We start from the raw sequence: 23,049 nt of genomic DNA, 5'->3' as shown, positions 1-23,049 counted from the left end.
AATTTGGGTAGCATAGCAAATCAACAGAAAACACTGAACAGCAGATCAAATTGAATATTTTTATGGGACACGCTAAAAAAAACAACCAAACAACAACAAAAAAACCCAACCCCAAACTAAAATGAAAGCAGATTACAACAGTTCTACTAACTCCCCATGAGTACTCAAACACAACTCTTGCAGACACATTACCTACTGTCTTAGAGCATCTACTGAAGTCTAACAACTGCCTTAGAAGGATGACAGTTGATGCGTGAGCTCCAGAAGAACCCTTAGCTTTCACGGGGCTCACTGAAAAACAACTGTGATCTCATTTTTGGTACAACACTTTAGAAATCTCCACCTGCTTTATCTATAGTCTCGGAAGAAAGCTTACTTAGTCAAATCCTCTTCATCATTTTTACTGAGTTTCTAAACAACTGGTAAAATTTAAGTTAAACTTATGATGTTGAGACCTGCAAGACACAAAGTGCAAGTCAGAAATGTTGTCTAAGCTATTTATTTGGAAATATCACATACTGTGATGTTTTTTAAGGTACGAGAAAACACTGTAGTCAAGCATAAGCAGCTAATTTCATATGCTGACTGCAAAGCCACAGGTGAATGAAAAATGCAAGTTTTATGTTTTTCTGTACACATTCTATGATTCCATATGAATTTGCTGTGAACAGTAATAAATATTTCAGAATCAAGAAAGATTGACTGGAATCTGCCCCAGGAAGATTATTTCAATCTCCCTTAAGCGTAACGCTCTGACAAGCCTCACTTAAACAAATGCTTCTATCTGCAGAGCTAATGAAATGTTAACAGCTCTCCCTCACTATGTCTGTGGGGGAGAAAGAAGAAAATATAAATTGAGGATTGCTTCAATCCTATCGTGCACCCAGGTAACAACCTGCTGGGCTAGGCACAGCAGACAGAAACCAAAAGCCTTTATAAAATGCAATGGCATCACTTGAATAACCTACTCGGTGAAGCCTCTCACACTTCTAGCCCCTGCAAGCCACAGGTATGCCCAAGAAAATGAAGCTCAAAGCAGCGAAGTAGGAGATTCTCAAGTATAGCAAAACTCCCAAGTAAATGAGGAAGAATCTTTGCAGATCTTGGGTAATCAAATGTCTTAAATGAGACCATAAATGTATAACGTTAATCTGGAGAGGAGCTTTACTCCACAGATTTCTTACTTTTTCAGTACACCTATTCTGTACAAGTTGCCCACGGCACTGAACTTTCTCACTTCCATAACTTCCTAATCTCCATTCATTTTCACAAGAGCCAGGATTAGGGTTTTGCTGTGGTCTGCAAATTAAAGCTAAATTTTATTCCTGTATCTGTTTCACCATCTTTTTTCTCTAAATTTTTTCTGCATTAAGTTGTACCTAGAAGCAATTTATTGATTTCAAATGCCTTGCTTCCACTTATTTCTCCTGATACCTAATGCCACAGGGAATATGGATTTAAGTTCCATCTATCACTTTTAAAAGATTTAAAATATATAAGCTATTTGAGCCAGATATGTCCAAACACTTATTAAATTGTAGCTTCTGGCTATTTATTGACTTTCTCAGAACTACCTTCACACCTCATCTATTTGCTGCTTTATCAGTTTTCTGAAAAGCAGGAGATATGGGCTTAAGGTACCATACCCAGCAGCCAGATAAGCCTTTGCTGTGGTTAATTCCCAGCCATCATCCCCAGTTCAGATTATCAGCAGAATTTAGTGCTTGTGAAAGCTCCAGACTGAGCACAGCGGAAATTAAAGTTCACTCTTAACACACACAACCGATAGATGCAGCGCAGCAGTCAGCAGTGCAAGCTTCTTCACAAAGTCCCACCAACAGGTTTCGATTGTGCTTTGTCTGCAAACCTTTAGGACAAAGCAGCAGTTCTACTTCTCTGCCCATTTATCCAGAATAGTAAGGAAGTCTATTCATGGGAGAAGGGAAGAGCAAAGATGTACTGGGAAAGAAAAACCAAGACTGAGCACAGGCAGATGTGCAAACACACATCCCAGCCCCACCAGCCCCTCCTGCCCTTTCTCCATGCCCTGACTCATACTGAACGGACACACCAGCCCATGCAGCTACTACAGCAGTTACGTGCCCCTCTGCAGCCTCACTATCCATTCAGACCGTTTCTCCAACACTCTTCTTGCCTGTGCAACTGAAGTGTCTAACAGCACCTAACCAAATGGACAGAAGTAAAAAGAGACACCAGTCACTCAAAGCAGTCCCTTAAAGAGGTTGAAGATTTCTGTACCAATACAGAGATATCCATTACAGCCTCACACATGACTTCTCTATCCTGTCTCTTCCCCATCTTGATTGGGGGTTTAATTAATATTCTTGTGAGAGCCAGTTTCATTAGGTTCCTGTCATTACAAAAAAAAAAAAACCAACACCACACAACACAAACAGAAGCTATTCTTCCAGTACTAATAAGGCTGCATACAATAAGACAAGCCTATTTTGAAACTTTCAACAGCATTTACAAGTGCCAAAAGTTCAAGTATGCCAGTTTTGCATAGAGAACTGTGGCTTTATGGTCCCAGAGTAGTCCAATTTCATCAAGCACAAACTAGTCAAACACCAGTTTCAGGCACCGTGCGTTTAGTGTTTGACAGGGCAGCAGCTCCCCAAAATAAAAAGGAAATAATTTCAACAAACAAGACAAGGTGGGTGTGTGTGAGGATCCATCTTCTCATCTTATTTGGAAGCAACATCTCAAGATTTCAAGCACTGTCACAAGAAGTGATGCTGATGTATTACAGCAGAGTGAGCTGCACTTTCAGAGTGCACGGTGCTGTCTAGCAGTTCTCCATTTCCTTCAAGGAAAAGGGAGGAGATCTTCTGGAAGAGCTCCATAGGCCAATGACAGGAGGAGACAAAGTTTTGGGGTTGTCCTCTCCTCCCCTGCCCCACGCTCCACACTGGGAATGTCCTTCTTCTGGCTGGGTTTACCTTTGTCTTTCCTACTCTGAAGGCAAGGTAAGGAGTAAACAGAAAACCTACATTTCACTACACAGCTCAAAGTAGCCAAGATATTTCAGAAGCCATTTTCACTTTTCTCCTTTCAATAGATTGAAGATATTTCACTTTCCTACTTTGAAGACTTCAAGGCCTGTAGTTTTCCACAATTTATTTTACATTTTCTATTGTGAGAAGGATCTTTATGCAAATTCCTCTTTTTCCATGTTGATGGCTGCAGTTTAATCTGGTATCTCCCATGATCACTATCTTCCTTTGTATATTTATATATCTTATGACTTCACTGTCTTTACAGCTGTTTTCATTTAGCACATGTTCTCTAATTTACCTTTTCTTTGCTTTCAAAGATGAATTTTAAAAATAGCATATCAAGTTCCTACAAGTCACACAACCCACCCCACTCTGGCACATTATCCACTCAGCTGCTCGATACTGACACAATTTTTTAGAAAGCTTTTGGTGAACCCTAGTGGTAAACCTTAAACAAAAAAAAACCAACCAAACAAAAAAAGCCAAAACCCAAATGCAAACAACATTTTTTTTATACTTTGAATATACAAAGGTAAAAGTGCTCATGGTCATAACCACCCTTTGCTAAAGGGTAATGATCACTTCCAGTAGAAGACATAAGCTGTTTCTGTTGCCACACCTTCAGTCTTTTCAAGATTTCAGAAGAGCAAAGCCTAATAGAAACAAATAAAACATTGCTAGATATAAAGGGAAGTGGTACAGTGGCAACAGAGGACACCAGGAGGTCCATGACTACATGGAAAGTGTAGACTACTTACCTTCAATTCACAAAGTTACATGGTACTGATTTCTAAATAGTCTTTGTTTCAACTGACCTTGAGACAATAACCCTAAGAAAAGAGTACAACCTACAAGTGCATTAACAGACCTCTCCAGGTAAGGAGGAAAAAAAGAAAAAAAAAAAAAAAATCATCTGTGAGTGACACCTTGTCAGGATGTGTCCAGCAAGATAGAAAAATACAGGTACTGACTCAGCTTTAGGGTCATCAGCACAGCTTAGCAGTAAGGATCTGTCTAAATTGAAATACAGCTGGTAATTCAGTCTATCAACACAGCACAGATCACACGTCGGAGAGTCCCAGCTTCAAACAACATGGAACCATCGAGTTCTCCCACAAGCGCAGGCAGAGCAGGTGCCTTCCCGTCTTTGATGGCACCTCATCCACCATTTCAGTTTCATCCACACATCCAACCTGTATAAAGCACAAAAATTAACCGCCACAAAGTGCTTAACCCCTTGCATTTTAACTAAAGGTGCTGCTCTAAGCTCTTCCAATTAAAATTAAGCTCAGATGAAAGTATTTACTACTGTCCTACTTATAAAACCAGGAAAACAAAGTTGCTATGAGACAACAACATTAAGTTCACATTTTCACCTTGTCCTCTTCCTCAGTCACGCCAGCCCTCTGCTTGGCAGAGCTTTAAAGCTCTGCCAACGCAGGTATTTAGTCACCAAGGCTGCAATTTAGATTGAAGTTACACTCCATATACATAAGCTCTATACGGCTAAGTTCCTTTTTAATGTTTAGTATGTATGGCAATATATATGGCACCCTGCCTACTGCTCCAATGACCCTTTTCTTATTGACAATAACTTATTACTGTAAAGTTACAAGTACTTCAAACATCCAGCAGCTACTCTTCTTCTAACTGTGGGGAAAAAAAAAATCACTGTGGCATTACTTTCTTTTAAAGGTAAGTACAGAGAATAAGAAAGTACATGCTTGATGTAAACAAAATTTAAAATTAAATGTCTTCCAAATGCCAAAGATGAGAAACCTCACAACATCCTTTGATTTAACGCAGATTCATAAGAATACTGTTATGTAAAAAACCTTTACAATTACCACAGCATTTCATCTGACAGCAAGTACTCTGGGAAATGTCGTGATGCTTTCAGATAGATACAGTTAAGAGAACGTTCCTCCTCTCCCAGCTGAGGAATCACGGAGACCAGAGCAAGCTATGTGCAGTGTACGCACAACTGACTAATACACAGAAGGAAGTGTCTGGGGACACTTTAAAGTGTTATCCACAGTCTTCCATCAATAGATGTTTAGAGTCATTTTTTGATAATTTCTTTCACAAACCAAACAAACAGTATAAGCACTGACCTCCATACTTAGAACTGATGCCATGAGGGAGAGAGAGGGTATACTGTTGGGTGTAACACTAGTAGGGAAGAGGCAGCTCTAATGGAGGAGGAACAAAAGTAGTATACAGATTGACAGAGAAAATTCAGGAAATAAAATCACTAAAAGCACTACCACCCCAGGACAATTTCCAACTGTACTTCTTCCTGTTTGAAAAGCACAGTATTTGTTACATCCTGGATATAATCTGTCAAAGTTTCTTGTTAAAGATAACAGACCTTTTATCACAAAAGGAAAAAAAAGTAAAGTTTGTTTGAAATTCCCTAGTTTCCACCAAGCATGGATTAAAGAAAAAAAAAAAAATCTGTATTCAAACTTATATTAATAGTATATTCACAAAACAGACACCACAGCACTTTATTTGTTACAGGCTTTTCATAGCCATTCATCATCACTGGGCCTTGCAAACGCACACACGATGTATTTTCCATTAATCATCTGGCACTTAACACACAATGTTGGAAGGGGCTTTGAACAGATGTATTCTGCCAAAACTCGCTAGCTGAAAAACTGAGAAAGCACCCACTTCACTGCAGACCTTCCGTACTTGTCACTCCGAAGCTCCTTTACCAGGTCCCCCACCTGCAACCCAGGCGCTTTCAGGGTCCCGCACCCCACCACCACCCAAGCACGCCGGGGCTCCTGGCATCCCTCGGGAAGAAAACGCGCTTCCAGCTCCCAGACTGTCAGCAGACTTTGAGACCTTCTAGTCCAAGCTCCATGTCCCAAACTCATTCTTGGGAGCCCTGAGGTAAGCCCCAAACGTTTGTAGCTCCGAGACTACCCCAGAGGGGGTGACCCAAATTCTCCTGGACTCCCCAGCCCACTGGCACTCTGCCCTGCCAGTATCCCCAGCCAGCAGGTAAAGCCACCAGCTGCCCTCGAATCCAGAAGCCCTGCACAGCCTGGGACCATCCGCGCAGCCTGGCTGCCGACAGAGACTGCGGAGCCTTATCTGGGCAAGGAAAGCAATTCCCAATTTCACACCAAAGCTGCCAGTCCCATGTAACCCCTTATTTCAGAACCACCCTATAGTGCTGTTTTCTGAATGACATTGTCTTAACTTCTACTTTACTTGCAGGAAAAAAAAAAAAAATTTTGAAATACAGCTTTTGCCCCAACTGGCTCCAAACAAAGTAGGATTTTTCTTTTACCTTTCTTACAAACAGGGAATGACGTACTGCAGGTCCATTTGCACAGTACTACAAATGCTCGTTATAGTGAATTGCTATGTTTTGGTATAAAATGAACTGAATTTTATTTGTATTCCTCATGCTGAGCCACATATCTTTGTCACTTGCTGTATCATCCTTAAATTCTCAGTCGGTACAGGGTCTACAGTTGCTGTATTTGTTTTTAAACTGTACACACAGTCCAAACTCCCCAACAAATGTGATTACTTACACACATCAAGCACAATTAAATCCTCAGACCAAAGCAAACACTCCAGATAACAGGCATAATTTCCTGAAAAATGTCCTGCCCAAAAGTACATTAATTATTCACAAGTTAGCCCACGTTAAGAAGTAGAAACAAGATCATTCTCCAGTAGATAGGTTGAAGAAATCAGGTTTTTTGAACACTGTAAAAAACAACTTAAAATCAAATGTTTGCAGCTCCTAACAGTCAAGAATCCTATAACATTCCCAATTTTTGCTGAAGAACTTGGGATCCAGCATTACACTTACTTTCAAAAGCAGTATTCAGCACTTATGACAAATAAATTATTAGATCCTGTTCAAAATCTTGAGTGACTTCCTCTCTTTCTGTTCCCCACTTTTTGTTTTTACAGTATAACATATACTTAACTTTCTTCCTTAAAAATAAAAATATTAGTCTTACTAGGTGTGAAAGAATAAACAGCTGTCTCACTTTTCTTTCACTTTCTGACACACAGCATTTTTTGAAGTCCTACCAGTAATTACTACAGATACGCTGCTTCTGCATTTTTAAACATGATTTCTAGACACTTAATGGCTAATCAAAAGATTTAGCTGTTTGAGGAAGTTTATTGAAGGCCTCTGTTCTTTCAGGCAGGCCATAAGTTCAAGGAATTCTTGCAAGGCTTAAACTATTCAGAAAGTTAAGGCATGCGCTAAAAATGTACAGATCTTTCATCATCACACTCAGGCTGAAGATTTACATTAAGTATGGGCAGTAACTGTGTGTCAAAAATACATCAAAGATGATACCAACAGCTTCTGATTTTGCACAGGGCCTCTGTTTGAGATTAGGAAGGAAGATGACTCAGCTTAAGACCATGTTTAAGAAGCACACAACAAAACCACTTGGGTACACTTCTTTCAACATATTACTATCCACAATAAAATCTGTACAAAATTAATGACTAGAAAAAGTGCCACTAGAATATATGAACAGGCATGCTTACCGACCAATCCATTTGAAACAGATGATTAGTGAAGTAAATAGTTAAGTGGTAGAATTTAATCGCTTTAATCCATTTACTAAAGCAAGTAAAAGCCAAGCATAACATTCCCCTTCCACTGACACGCAGGAGTCTTCTGCGAAGTATGAAGAGCTGAGTATTCGCTAGGAAACTGAAACCCTTAAGATCTGTCATAATGCAGATATTCTGTACATCACAGCCTTGGTTTCACAGGAAGATTTCAGCTTCAACATATGCATTTAAGTGGTCTCTATTGCACTACAGAAGCAAATTTGATATACACCATTCAGATGACTACCTCACAAAAAGGAAAATTCATTACACCTCTTTCAAGCAGGTGCACATTTGACACCAGTGCATTTGAAAAAACAGAGTACGTATTATTCCTTTAAAAAGTCACTATTCATGAATGTTTACTACTTCATTTTAATAATACGCTGCAAATAATATGGTACCGAAGTCTTCCAGTTGCTTCTGTTTCCCTATTTATTTGGTAATTGCATGTCCAATGTTTTTTTACAATGCATGAAAATATTAAAGGAATTTTACTAGCAGAGGTAATCCTAGCCAGTAATTATTTGATATTTGTTGCCCACAGATGGAAAAAATTTAATTAATGTAAGTACAAATAATCAACACATGTCAGTATAGAGGTAAACTCTAATATGAGCTGTAAAGTTGTTTTGCTTTGGTTTGGTGGTGGTGGTTGGTTTTTTTTAGTCCCCTCAAAAGAAACTGCCACTGCATTTAAAAGAAAAATTCTAGAGGAAGTCCTTAAATCCTTCCTTATTTTTTTATGTATGTATTGCCACAACACAGACAGTCATTAGCCAGAGTATTGTCTTCAGTTTGTTTTATATTATTTTCTGATGCAATAAATAATCCTGTAAAAAGATTGAAAATACATGCCTCATATTTTTCGGTACACTGGTTTTGCTCAAAGTGTATCCAAACATGCACTGTCAAGTTCAGTGTTCCCAGCCACATAACACAAAGCACTACCATAAGTACTTCGTACCATAGTACAAAGCTACACTACAAATATATGGGCAACTAGAGGAGTCTTGCAAGAAATGCATTCTTGCTGTAGTTAAGAACTAATGATGAAAAATTGAAAGTGGTAGTGTTTAAATTATACAAGACCAGCAGTGAATTTGACCTAAGGAATAGATATATGCGTATTTGCAAATAAAATGGTCCTGCCATTGAGGGTACAGTAAGAGGTACAGCAAGATCTGCAAGCAAACAGGAAACTAATTCTTTGCCCACCAGACCTCTCAAGAAATTGAATAAACACAAACTAATATAAAGCACATGGGCTTCAAAAATACATGAAATACCTTATTGGGGGGTATATTAATGGAGGAACGGCAAGATACAGGTTACTAAAAACATACTCAAAGTAGCACAGAATTTGCAGGAATTCCCTCAGGAAGCAAGCAAGTTTCTGACAAGTTTCTTTAAGAACTAAGGACTCTTAGCAACCCTAAGGACTAGCAGCCTCTTCCAAAAAGCCCTAAAACTTTATTTCATCAGCACCCTGAGCAACCTAGCGTCCAGCAATATTTCCAGATGTTTAGAACACAGCCACTGGCCAGCGATGCCTGCCTAACAGGGTATCCTCGCACACACCAGAAAAGCCAAACCAGCCACCCCACTACACCGTGTAATCACCCACATGAGACTACTCATCAGTTTGGGAAGCCAGACCAGCTACCACCCACCCCACTGAAAAGTGAGCCTCCAGGCCACCCCACCTTTCACTCTGTATGAGAACTTCAAATCATCACCTATGAGAAACAAGCCAAAGTTTCTCTCCTTCCCCAAAGATAACCACTTTATTGTCCTTATCACTGTCCACACTGTAAGTACCAGCTCCCCCTTTTTTTCAGTGATATGTGACCGAGCAGCAGTTCTCAACCTGTATTTACCTTTGAAGTCAGCTATTTCTATTTCAGAGCTTACGTCTATGTATCCAAAAGCACACCTACTTCTTCAACTACACTTGACTATCTAATAAAACAATAGCAGCCTTACACATGAATGTTGTACAGATTATAAAGACCTTTATGAGGTGTATTTTCCAAATCTACTGGTAGCACTTCAAAGGTGATTAACCACCTTGGAACCAAAATAAAAATAGGAACAGCCACGAAGACTCCTCACAAAAAGCAGTTTAATCTGGCGGGGGTGAACACAAATGAGATCATTTGCCAAGTCAGAAAGCATCCTAAAAAGATACAGCAGCCTTTAAAAATGTACAAAATATGATTGGTTTAAAACCAGCGTTTAGCTACTATTACCTGAAAACGATGAATTGTCTCAAGCATGATGTTAAAACCTTACTCCTATTCTCATTGCTTTTCATTTGAAATTAATATTTAAGACGCTAGAAAGTTGCTGAGCTATGAGTATGCAGTTCAGTTGATTAATGAACCAGCTCACAAACGTCAAGAACAGGTTGCCATTTGCTCTAGATAACATCTCCTGCCCCCCAAATATGTGACATTACATCAGGTTATAATACATCGTGGAATATTGTCACCGAAGTCAAGAACACACAAGCTGTATAACACATTACAGCTCAACTAGATATTGCTTCTGACAACATAAACAGGTTCTTGAATCCCAAAACAAATATTTGCCTTTCTGCCCCCAACAAACAGGAGAGCTGATGGACATAAGATAAGAAACATATCCTTGGGTTTAAATGAAAAGATTTCCAAGTCACATAACAGCAAGCTTGTGTCACATAAGCTCATACCAACTTGACAGCCAACTGCAAAAAGGTAAACTCTTCGATTCAGACCAAAACTACACTGAATACTAAAATTCAAGTTACCTTTTGCTAGATAACTAATCTTCATGAATCTTCTTTCTTTCTTTCCCATAGCAATCCTACACAGATAGTACATTCCTAGTTTAGACACTTATCAAAGATCCCAGGATAGGCTTAGCACACTAACAATACATCAAAACACTTGGTAGTTAGTTGACAGCCTCCCTGCTGACTAAGATCTTTGTGGGAAAAATACACAAATGCTTCTATATGCACCTCATTAAAAACCATCGCCATTTTACCCAGACATGACAGCACTCTGTCACAGTGAGAGCATCTAACGGGTTAAGGAACCAACAACTGTATGTCAGGGGAAAAACTGATCAATATAGGAAACCAAAAGACTGTCACCAGCTGGTAAGTGCTGCTGTAGTGCAAACTGCTCCAAAATAGCACACGGACTGCAAAATGCATGTTTCAAATCAGTTGATGAAAACATATAGGTTTCTAAAGCGTACTTAAAACATGACTACAGAAGAGAATCAAAAACTAAGTTTGCAGTAACAGGGGAACCTAATAAAAAATACTGACCCTGCTAAGACTTGAAAGGAAAAGGCAAAATGGGAAGTTTTGCTGAAACAAATAATATTTACTTTCTGCTGTACAATATATCTGCTGTAGGATGTTTTCAACATGTTTTGCAGAACTATTTTCACTGTATTTATAATACACCGCTAAAAGATTCAAAGAAAATCGCTTTCACAGCAAGCATGACCAGAGCTCACAATGAACCTGACCAGATCTTGCATTGCTCTAGGTAAGACTATAAATAGAGGGTTGTACAGACCTCTGAACTACCATTAAACCAACAACGTCAGTCACTAGAGAAGGCTAGCCACACCATCACAGAACTCACCGGGAGCTCGTGTACCACACAATACTTGGACAGGTTTAAGGTGGTTACTCTGATACAGCATAAACACATCCTCCAGTCTGAACTCCATGTTATGAAGCAATACATGGAAGCAGCAGCACAACAGAGGGTTGAAGTTGGAAGGTCATCTGGTCCAACCCCCTTCATCAAGCATGGCCACGTAGAGCCAACTGCCCAGGACCGTGTCCAGATGGCACTGGAATATCTCCAGGGACGGAGACTCCAAAGCCCCCCTGGGCAAGCTGTGCCAGTGCTCAGTCACCCTCACAGTAAGAAAGTGCCTCCTGATGTTCAGAGGGAACCTCTTGTGTTCCAGTTTGTGTCCAGTCTCTGGTCCTGTCACCGGGCACCACTGAAAAGAGTCTGGCTCCATCTTCCTTACACCCTCCCTTCAGGTATTTATACACATTGATAAGATATCCCATGAACCTTCTCTTCTCTAGGTTAAACAGCCCCTGCTCTCTCAGCCTCTCCTCACAGAAGAGATGCTCCAGTCCCTTAACCATCTTCATGGTCCTTTGCTGGATTGCCTTCAGCATGTCCATGTCCCTCTTGTACTGAGGAGCCCAGAACTGGACCCAGTACTCCAGGTGTGGCCTCACCAGTGCGGAGCAGAGGGGAAGGATCACCTCCCTCAACCTGCTGACAACACTTTGTCTAACGCAACCCAGGATACCATCACCCTCTTTGCTGCAAGGATGCATTGCAGCAAGGGACCCCTAGGTCCTTTGCACAGCCATTCTGCCAGCTTTAAATCCACTTCAGGGTCTGCATATTTAGTGCATACTTCATCAGCTTCTCTATGAAGAGTGTCAAAAGCCTTATTGAAGTCCAGGTAGATGGTATCAACTGCTCTCCCCTCATCTACCAAGCCAGTCATTTAATTGTTGAAGGTTATCTGGTTGCTCAAGCATGACTTTTCCCTTGGTGAAGTCATGCTGACTACTTCCAGTCACCCTTTTGTCCTTCACGTGCCTGAAAATTTTTTCCAGGATTAGCTGCTCCATCACCTTCTTGCAGACTGAGGTGAGGCTAACCAGCCTGTAGTTCCCTGGGTCCTCCTTCTTGCCCGTCTTTAAGGTTGGAGTGCCATTTGCTTTCCTCCAGTCACCAGGCACCTCTCCCAGTCGCCACAGCCTTTCAAAGATGATTGAGAGCAGCCTCACAATGACATCCGCGAGCTCCCTCAGCACTCATGGGTACATCCCGTCAGGGCCCATGGACTTATGTATTTCCAGTTTGTCTCAGCATTCCCTAACCCTATCCTTTTCCATCAGGGGCAAGTCCTCCTTCCCAGTAACAGCAACCATTCCCGCCCCAGGTGATCATAACCCCACTTGGTAAACCGAGCAGGCTCAGTGATCTGTGCAGTAGTGCAGGCAGGTAGCTTGCAGCTGGGGGAATGTGTGACAACTGTTTGCCAAACTGAGATTGGCTTAGGTTGTTAGAGACACTCAATTTTCCATGAACACCATGCCACAGATCCAAGTTAGAAACCAGATGTAGAAAGACATGAGGTGGCCCAACCAACAAGATGATAAACCTAAGCAGAGAAGGATGGAGAGACACAAGTGCGTAGCCTGCTACCATCAGAACATGAATGTGCAACTACAGCATTAGCCAACGTAAAACACTGAAGTTGCAGAAACTCATTTGACCATAGATGAAGTTGTACTAACTTAAGCCATATCTTAAAATCCACTTACAAAGGCACGTATTTTGAAATTAAGTTCATTACCTACTCATTAGAGGGTTATAAACGTGACTGGTTAGAGCAATACTTAAATAATGCTTTCAATTACATCTCCACAATGTAAAACAAGCCTTAAAAGCTATAGCACTGATTAAAAGATAGTTGCAGTCATATACCTATAATGAAAAAATGGAACAGCTACTTAGTCTCAAGCAGCAGATGCTAAACGCCACAGAAAAAAGTAATCTTAGTCATAGGGCTCTGACTCATACAGATAACTTAATCCGAGACAGCCTTCAAGGGTACTGTTACCCTCTTCCAATAGTCTGAACGTGCAAGTTGTAAGACAGATACCAGACAGCCCAGTATTTTAAAATAAAACTAGCTACAAACAAAACTTAAGTTGTGTTGCTCTTGCACCAGAGCCGTCAGCCAAAAACCAGATACTCTTAGGTAGACTGAGGTGTTTGTAATGCTCACAAAGCCATGTTCAGCCACAGCAGTATCTTTTTCAATCTGCAAGAGAGATGAGCTATAACACTAAAATAAGCAATACATGTTTGGCCTACATGGCGAAGATGAAGTCACCCACATGATTAACTTAAAAACCCTGCTCAGCTTCTCTTCCAACAAATTTAAAATTTTATACAGTGCAAGAGGATAAAAGAGCCTTCCACATTTTCTAAAAGGTGAGAGAACAATTTTTAATTCCTAGGACAGTATTCAGACAAGAAAGTATACGGGGAAGACTGGAACAGGGTCCTTGGCCATCACCTTCTGCTGACACTTTGCACCACTGTAGAATGAGGTCAAGAATGCCAAGATGACAGCATATGTAAGGAAGCATGAACCAGCTCCCAAAACACTACCTGAACACCAGTGTTATGTCCAGAGGCTTTAAACACAAAGCATACAGGCATCTGAGAAGAAATTTAAACCAAGGGCTATCCCAAATAATACCTCCACTATAAAGGACAGAGTTTTGTGTTTATGCTAATCCTACTGTTGCCAAATTTTGCCTTCTATGACGCCATTCAATCTGCCTCTATTTAAAGATATTGTGTAAATGTAACTGTCCCAAACTAAACAAATAATTCCACCAAACACGTAGAAGCCAGCTCTTTTGGGTGCGGCATTTCTCCCATGCTTACAGAATGGAAAGCAAAGCAGCCCAGCCACAGTTACTAACAGGACTCAGTTGAGGAAATCAGTAGAAATGGAACAAAAAAAGGCTTTGATGATTTTTGGTCAGCTTTCTCATTCACTGTTGCTATTATTTTCAGTACAATCAAGACAATGAAACATTTTTAAACACCCCTTTCGAATAACAACTTTTATACATAGTACCTTCATGTGACCAGAAACACTGCTACCCAATCACTAAAAGTGGCCATCAATTTGTACAAAAGTCATTCTTAAATCTCAGTAGTTACATTTCAGGCTTATTCTCAAAGCATTTTTTACTAGATATGAAACCTAATTCTGAAATAATTAACAATGACTTCTAGATACAAAAGTTAAAGAATATTTCTTGGAGAAAATGCATATTTATCTGTTTTGTAATAAGTCTCAAAAAACATTTTTCCTTCAAGGTACACCAATAGACTAAATAATATACTTTCTCCTGCATAATCAGATCTACTTTGAATTTCTGGTATTCATACAGTGTTGACATCAACCAATGTAATGAAAAAGTTATTACTTTTTCCTGTTAATCACCTAAACAGGTAAAATAAATTCATAATATTTCAAGATCACCCTGTGAAAAAAATAGAAGTTACTTTCTTTGAACTTCATCTTATGAACTCCAAGTTCCAAGACAAAATGTGCAAACGATAGGCAAAACTCAGGCTTACAAACACAGCTTATTGTTCTGCAGTGTGTTAAGCTAAAGAAATATGAAGCCATCACCAACAGCAGTAAATCATTGTAAAAAACCATCAATTTCAATCATTACAGAAGTTCTTCAGTCCTGTCCTAGTAGCACAGTGGCAGGCCAGTTCTGGCACACAGACACAAATTATAACTAATTAACACAGGGAACAGACAGGCACAGCTTTACAAAGCTTCCCTTTAGTTGCGGTCCAAGCTTTAGCAGCTTTCCTCTCTTTCTCATACGGTCCTCACTGGAATAATACAACTGTTTGTGGCTACAAAATCAGCCAGATAACAGACCTGGGATAAAAAAAATGCAGCAGGCAAAAAGGTAACCTCTTTTGGTACAGAACTGCTCCACGCAGCACATCTGCACTGGCCCAGCTGAGGCACCCAAGGGGAACGAACGCAAGGGCGGCTGCTCACACCGGTGTTGCAGCCTGTGCTACGCGGTATTTAACGACCAAAATGTAACACCAACAAGTGACACAACTGGGACCATCTCCAACTTTCAAGGATGAAGAAGGAAGATCCGCAGGTTCTTCTTAGCGCTGGCCTGCTGCTATCCATATTCAAACACATCTTGCAGTGCAAATCAGATGTTCTGGATTTCTCAGACCACTGAACACTTCTACCTCAGATCAGTTTTTTATTCTTCCATTTTACAGACAAAGAAAACTATCAGGCAGTGCTGCAGAGACATCTGATCCTTAGTGGTAGCATAAAACTATGGGGGTGCCAATTTCATTTCATAAATAATCAAGGCGGGTATTGTAATTTCTGCTCTCATAAATTACAATCAATTTTATCTTTGCACAGCACCCTTGCACTGACCCACTCTGACCACGGTAAAGGACAAGCAGCCAAAGCAGTGGAAATCACTTTCCAACACCACGAGGATGCAGGTGAGGGCATTAGGACCTATGAAAATGTTAAAAAAAAAAAAAAAAAAAATTGATTGTCATACATGAATACGCTAATAGGTACATTACTTACTGTTTAGCAAGCACACTTAGAATTACCAAAGTAATAAAGTTACTACAACTTAAAACCTACTGAAAGCAACTCCAGTTCAAAAAGATAACTAGTCATACGCACACGGCTGGAGTACTTTGACACATGGAGGTGGGGTTTTTGTGGTGGGGTTTTTTTTGACATACATATACTGTGGAATTACAGAGCACCTCACATTAAAATTTATTACTGGCTACTGAGAGCCAAGCTTTGAACACAATTATTTTCCTCTAGTCTTTGAAAAAGTGTAGGATTTTATTAATTTTTCAAGGATTTTATTAATCTCAATTCAAGCCTGTAGATCTGAAAGAATAACAAATATTGATTATGCTTCAGAAGGAAGCCAAAACTGATATACTAGGAAATATTCTAAACACAAATAGCAATTTACTGTCAGGAACACAACCAATTGACAGCTCACGCTATCAGCCATGAAAGTGGCAATGAATCAGTGCTTCTGCAACAAATGAATAAAAGAACCAAGGGGGAAAAAAAAAAACCAACAACAAAACCACAACAAAACAATCTATCCCCTCTACCTCTTTTTCTGCATCTGCTATGAAGAATAAGCTTCAAATTTAAGTCCTTTGTAGGCTACAAATGACATTAAATCTGGAAACATGCCACCCAGCACATGCATGTGTTACTGAAAGGTCCTATTGACAGAAACACTTCATACTCGTGTTCCCCTTTTAAATCTTGCATTTGTTATAAAATGCTAAGTAGTACCAGATTTTTTTTTCAAGTGCCTTCCACCCAGTAATAGGTTGTGCATAAAAAGAGTTAATACACTGAATTCTGTATAAAGCTTATTTCACTGAACAGAAAGCAAATCATATGCAAATTTCTTAACTGCAAGTATAGTGTGGGGCTAATAAGCACATGAATGCTTCACTATGCAAAATCCATGCAAATACGTGTGAAAGATTATAACCTGGGAATATTCAATATTCAAAATGCATGCAAATATCTATGAAAGATTTTAACCTGGGAACACTGCCTGTCACACTACCTTTCTGTGTTTTGTGCACATTAGAGTATTTTTCATATCCATAACATCTGCACTCCTGACAATACAAAATACTGAGTCAAGCGATTAGGCAAATTCTAAAATAATGCTTTGAGAAACATCAAACAACAATAAAGCAGGTCATATTTATATAACACACAGACTGTTTGCATATGAACGTAAGTTTGCATGGGCTGGGTCAAACTGAAACACTCAGAAAGGACGCTTCCTCCATGAGAATGTACTAATGCTGGAATTGAGAGGTTTGTTAGACTGTTTTCACCGAACACATTTTTCTCAAAATGAAGCACATGTAACCTCCTGAAGTTCTTGGAAGCTATGGAACTTGAGCGCACAGTGCAATAAGTACATCAGTACAAGACAGTGCAAGAAAAAAAAAATATATTGCTAAAATTTACTTACTGTTGCACCAGGTAACATTGCAGAGTTACTGAAATATCAGAGAATGAATAATTTTCTCAAATGCCATGACTTTTTAGATAAATTAAATCTATTTATAATTTTTTATTAGGCATTTAGCATCAGAGTCGCCATGTGTTAACAAATACAAAAAAACTGTTTCTGTTTTAAACAATTACAAATTTGTAACTGACGCTTCTTCAGTAAATGTTGAAAAAGAAGGATGGAACTATACTGAAGCATAAGTGTTTAATGAAACTCAACATACAATACCATATTCTCACCAAAAGAGGAATAATCACCCTATGACTAAGAAAATGGTGGACTTAGAAGTGGTGGACTTGTTTTAATTAGCTTTCAGGGGTAGGGTGGGGGTAAATTAAAATTAGATTTACAGACTTTGATTTTATTAATTTTTCCTTACACTTGCTATGCCCCATTTTCATCTCCTGCTTCAGAGGAATAATGCACTTGCCTTCCAGTGTTATTAAAAAAGTCAGAAAGTGAGAGCATGTATGTTTAACATCTAACAGAACAAAACAAACAGACTGAATAAAGCTTAAAATTTGTGAAGCGAGGAAAACTTGAAAATCAAAATTATTTCTATATGAATCATTTAGATCAGGTTTTACAGATTAATACTGAAGTCATCCATTTTCTATTATGGATTTCTTACACATTTCAAATTCACTTCACATTTGTCTTCTTCCATGACATGAGATATCTGTCATTACTGACTTTCGTTTTGTCAAGATGTGCTACGCAGGCAATGCGATGCAGTTATAAATAATGTAGGCTGCAAGTGTATCGTTGTTTTTAAAACGATGACCTACTTTTAGTCACTGGTGTAAAGATCATGAAAGCTAGTATCATCTATAGCACTGTGAAGTTTCAGCGCTGAGGCTAATACTGGCCTCTGCAAAAAGTGCACTGGACTGTAAAGTTTCAAATAAGGTCTGATACTTAACTGTCCTGTAACTGACGGCTCAAAGGCTCTTCTGCTTTCTGTGTCATTCTTCACTTAATGTTGCTTAACTGCTATTGTTAGAAGACTGTAATTCAGAACTGTATCTCATCTTTAATGATCTCCTTCCTGCTAATGCATGCTGCTCCGAAGTAGAAGTGAGCAAATTTAATTTGTTTTCAGGATGCTACATGCACATACTTTTGTTTGTCTGCATAACTACTGTTTAGTATCAACTAATCAGGAACATCAGTAAAGTTTTTCTTACTTTATCATGAACACACTTGATGTATGCTTATATGTTTTGGGTTTGGGGTTTGTTTTCTTGGTTGGGGTTTGTTTTGGTTTTTTCATTTCTGCTACTGAGGAGTACAAAGCTTAGACAGCTTTGAGTCCCGACCTCCACTAAACATAAATTTAAGTCATTTACTAACAAAGTTTTTAACTTCTTTCATTGTTTACTTTTGCTACCCAATAGGCCCAGAGATCAATACCCTACTGACCTTCACACCAGACAGATAAAATCTGGTCATGTCTCAACAGCAAAGCCTAAACAGTGCCATCAAAAACAAACAAAATCTTCAATATACCCTTAGAGCCACCTACACCTCACCTATATCTGAATACTTTCCTGACTTGAGAAAAGGGATGAGATGTATAAAGGAAAATATGCTTGAAGAAAGTCTACATCTCTGCCTGCTATTCATATCATAATAAAAGGTCTACATCTCCATCAGCCACTGCTACCTCACCTATCGAGGAGGCAACGATACTCTCACAAAAATCCTGGTGCACCACACAAACCTGGTTTAGCCCTCAGAGGGCTTTCCTCTGAAAAATAGACATACAGAATTAAAAACAATTGTTGTCAATGAAGTTGCCAAAAAGAATAGTATATCTTGCTCTTAACATTCCAGTAACCTGGCCTCACTGCACAAACGGAGCAGCCCAGAAATCACAACAGAGGCATGAGAGCTGCTATCCTGTAGCTGTCCCTGCTAGCCGAGTACAGCAGGTGATCCTGCAAGACTAAGTTTATACTCCTGCTTGAAGGACAAATGACTCACTACCAGATTTCTCTTCACTTCAGCTCCTTTTACTTCACAAGAAGGTATCAGTCAAGCCTCAAAGGAGGCTTTCTCACTATTGTGTAAATCTGCCTGTATTGCCCAAGACCTCTGGGCAACAAATCAGTCTAGCTATGAATAACCAGGAGACTGAAGTCTATGAATATGAGGAGATATTTTTATCCACTAAATGAGCTGCATTTGTGGAAGACCAAGGTAAAAAGAATAGTTTCCATTATAACAGCATGAATAGAAGCCTTTTTCTTTAGTCTGGTAACTTGCCAAGTAGAAACTACAACCCCCATCTCTTATTAAGGATTTGGAATAAATCCAACATCTGTTGTAACTTAATGTCAAAAGGCAATCTCAAACCTGCACTTGAAACTTTTCAAACTTACTATACACCCTCTCCCATGATAACTGATTTACTGAAGGTGTCATCTCACCTTCAATGCTATTTACAAAGAATAACTGATACACAAAAGCAGATTATTGGCAATAAAGCTGTACGTTAACAGGCAGCACGGATGCGTTCCCTAGCTAGTGTGCCATTACAGTTCAAGCTGGTGTTTTAAATATGTTTGCTGCAGGCAAATGCGCAAGCACATAACTATAGCTCAGCTTCCAACGGTAAGTCATTAAAGCACAGTAACTCTAGCAGACCTTTGAGTACAAGAACCACTTTGTCGATCAGCTGCCAGGATAAGTTATTCAAATTAATTTCGATCAAGTCTGCACTAGCAAATTGTTTACCTCATGGTACTGTAAGTTTAATTTTCCTTTACTTAAAAAAATCAACTTAGGTTTCAAATTGTTTCATTTTCAAATTCAGTGCTAACATATTTCAAACACATCAATACCGAAGCTCAACAGAAAATCTATCTTCCATTTGAAGAAAATACAGCAACCGAAACACTTGATTTCATTAAATATCACTTCACACTGAAGTGAAAGAGATTCTTACAGTGTTATGAACTATACTTTTAATGGTTTCTAAGTAGAATTTTTTTTCTCCCCTTTTATGATATAATCAATTCAAAACATTTAAAAAATTCTCACTAAATGTCAGTGGAAATGTTTCAAGTTACTATTTTATTTTGAAGAAAAATTTAATTCTCTACATCATTCCTAACTGGAACTATGAACCTCACTATCTCCCATTCCAATCTTAATGTTCTATTAATTTCAGACTAGCAGCTTGATGAAGCTGAAATATGGCCCAAAACACATTAAAAACTTAAATTAACACTTCACTGAAGAAGAATGGATATTTTCCTCCTTTGACCAAAGCCTGCATTTCTCTTCCAACCAAGTTGTAACATTTGTCATAACGGAACATTTCAGTCAGAACAAAAAAAATGCTAAAAATTAGATCAGTTTTTCTTTAAACAGTTTTAATGGTGAACAGTAGCTTCTGACAAAATAGCATGAAGTAACATGCTGAAGTTTATGCCATCACAGAAATAGTAGCAAAATCTTAACCATTACAGTCTTTCAACAACACTAGCCACATAACATGTTACCACTTCAACACTTGCAAACATTTAATGTTATCTTTAGGATAACTGCTGCTTTGAAGCAGCTTTGTATATCAGCTTGGTTTGAAAAGTAAGACAGCAAGGATTCAAGGTTAAGAACAGTTATGTAAAGCTACTTGTTTCTATTTTACTGTAGTGGAGAAGCACAACTTAAAACCAAACTTCTAACTCATGTACTAAAATAATGCCTGCTTTAAACTTCAGACTCAAAAGAAGTTACAACCTCTGTACCAAAATCCTTCTTTGCTAACCACAAAATATACTTCTTTATATACTTAAATAGTCGTGCAACTTCAACAGACTTTTGCAGATTCTTAATTTTCACATTTTCATGCATTAAAAATCATTGTTAACTATTTTTGTTTACAACATAATTAATGGTTAACTTGTCATTTATGTAAATCTGTATTTCGGGTGGAAACCACTCAGAAGTACACACAGAAAAACCTCCACTTGCTCCTCCTTCACCCAAGCAGTTCTAGAAAGAGGACCTACCCAGGTGTTGCAACCACCTTTCATTCCTGAAACTTTTGGCCAACCAAAGAGCTTCAACAGCCTTGTTTGACATTAACAACTTTTTAAAAATAAGTTTAGAAACTATACATGACATGAGGGTTTTCGTGCTAGATAGCACAGTCCCATTTCTCTACACTAGACCCCATGTCAGTTTGACATTACTTCTATACCAAACACAGACTACACTTAGCAGATTCACTACCTTAAATTTTACTTAATATTTTCATTCAAAAAGGTATAGGTACAGGTACAAAGAATACAATGAAAGAGACCTGCAAATCTCTTTCTCTAGTGGGCTTCGGGATCAGGCAGTGGCAATACAAGTTTACTGTATTTCACACACAGCTATGTTTTACGAATACAAAAGCCAAACATTTTAGTCCAATGCCCATTTGCTGAATGTAGAAAGAAAACGCAGTACAGTATAAAACAGAGGTTTGTGTACAGCTTGCAAATATTAAACATGATGAAAAGCTTTAACTTCTTCTCAACAGCCACTACATTTATGGAAGCTACAGAAATTGTTCTGAAACTGTCTAAGAAGTATTTATTCTCTATGAAGAAAATACACTTTCTTACGATTTTCACAGAAGAAAACATGGTATTTTGTTACTTAATATTATTGCTGTTTGTTAAAACCCACTGATTTGATAAAATAGGCATTTCTTTGTCCTCCAATGCTGAAAGCTGCAGAAATTACAAGAATACTACCCGAGTAACAGATAGTCCTTGTTCCACATACTCTTTGGACAGTTAGCTGATGCAAAAAAGTGGTAGTAGAATAAGCTCTTTTTATTTAGCAATTTCTTTATCACTGACGTGCTGGTCACAGCCAGTCTCTGTTGTCTAGCAGTTTGGCAGAGGGGCACAGAGGTTTTTTTTAGAAGTTGTCAGAAACATAAGAGCAAGCGAGTTACAAAGAAGCTGCTTCCAGACCCAGAGGTATGATGCCTCACCTGATTTATGAGGTGGGAAAATACTTTGTTATTTATGAACACAGAAGTCATTCCTGAATCTTTGGCCCTGAAGATACTTCCAGCAATGAATCTCAGGAGCTACGTGTACAGCACATGCAGAAGCATTGTATTTTACATGTTAGCTTTTTGTGGCTTTATCTTAGTCGCCTGCCACAACAGTAGCAACACAATTGTATAACAAGTCATACTCCTTCCAATGTTTCTGCCATAGTATGAGGCAAAACCCTCATTTTTGAGCATTTTCTCAATGATCACTCTCTACATCAAACCACTTCCACAGCTCCCTTAATTAGCTGTGTCTGTCCAGCAACTCAGAAAAGACTGCTCATACCACCACTTTAATAATAGGGACCACTTCAAAAAAGAAAGCATTCACAGGACCACAAAAGTGCCACAAAAGATTTAGTCATTTCTCACCAAGAGAGAACCACATGCACTAACAGAAAATAAAAAAAAAACACAATCAAACTGTGAATGCAAATGACTCTACATAAATCGCCATACTGATAAACCTGAATTTTTATTATTATTATTATTTTAAAGAGAAGGAAAAACTAGTTTTTTAGCTTTGGTAATCCTGGTCCTTGTGATACTATTAGGCAAAAACACCCAACAAAACCCAAATCAAAAACAAAAACCCACAGCCAACTTTCAAGAAGACTTTGCTCTTTTTCTTTCACCATCTT

General features: G+C 38.8%; 1 protein-coding gene across 2 annotated transcripts in view; it reads right to left on the bottom strand.

Annotated features, from left to right (window-relative positions):
- CDKAL1 (CDK5 regulatory subunit associated protein 1 like 1) overlaps nucleotides 1-23,049 on the bottom strand; it is a 419,452-nt gene that overhangs the window by 357,167 nt on the left and 39,236 nt on the right. The gene's annotated exons all lie outside the window — the stretch shown is intronic.

Source organism: Haliaeetus albicilla, chromosome 21 (genome assembly GCF_947461875.1).
Source record: "Haliaeetus albicilla chromosome 21, bHalAlb1.1, whole genome shotgun sequence".
Classification (NCBI taxonomy): Eukaryota; Metazoa; Chordata; class Aves; order Accipitriformes; family Accipitridae; genus Haliaeetus; species Haliaeetus albicilla.
The sequence above is the reverse complement of the archived record's forward strand: the minus strand, read 5'-3'. Positions and strand labels throughout refer to the sequence as shown.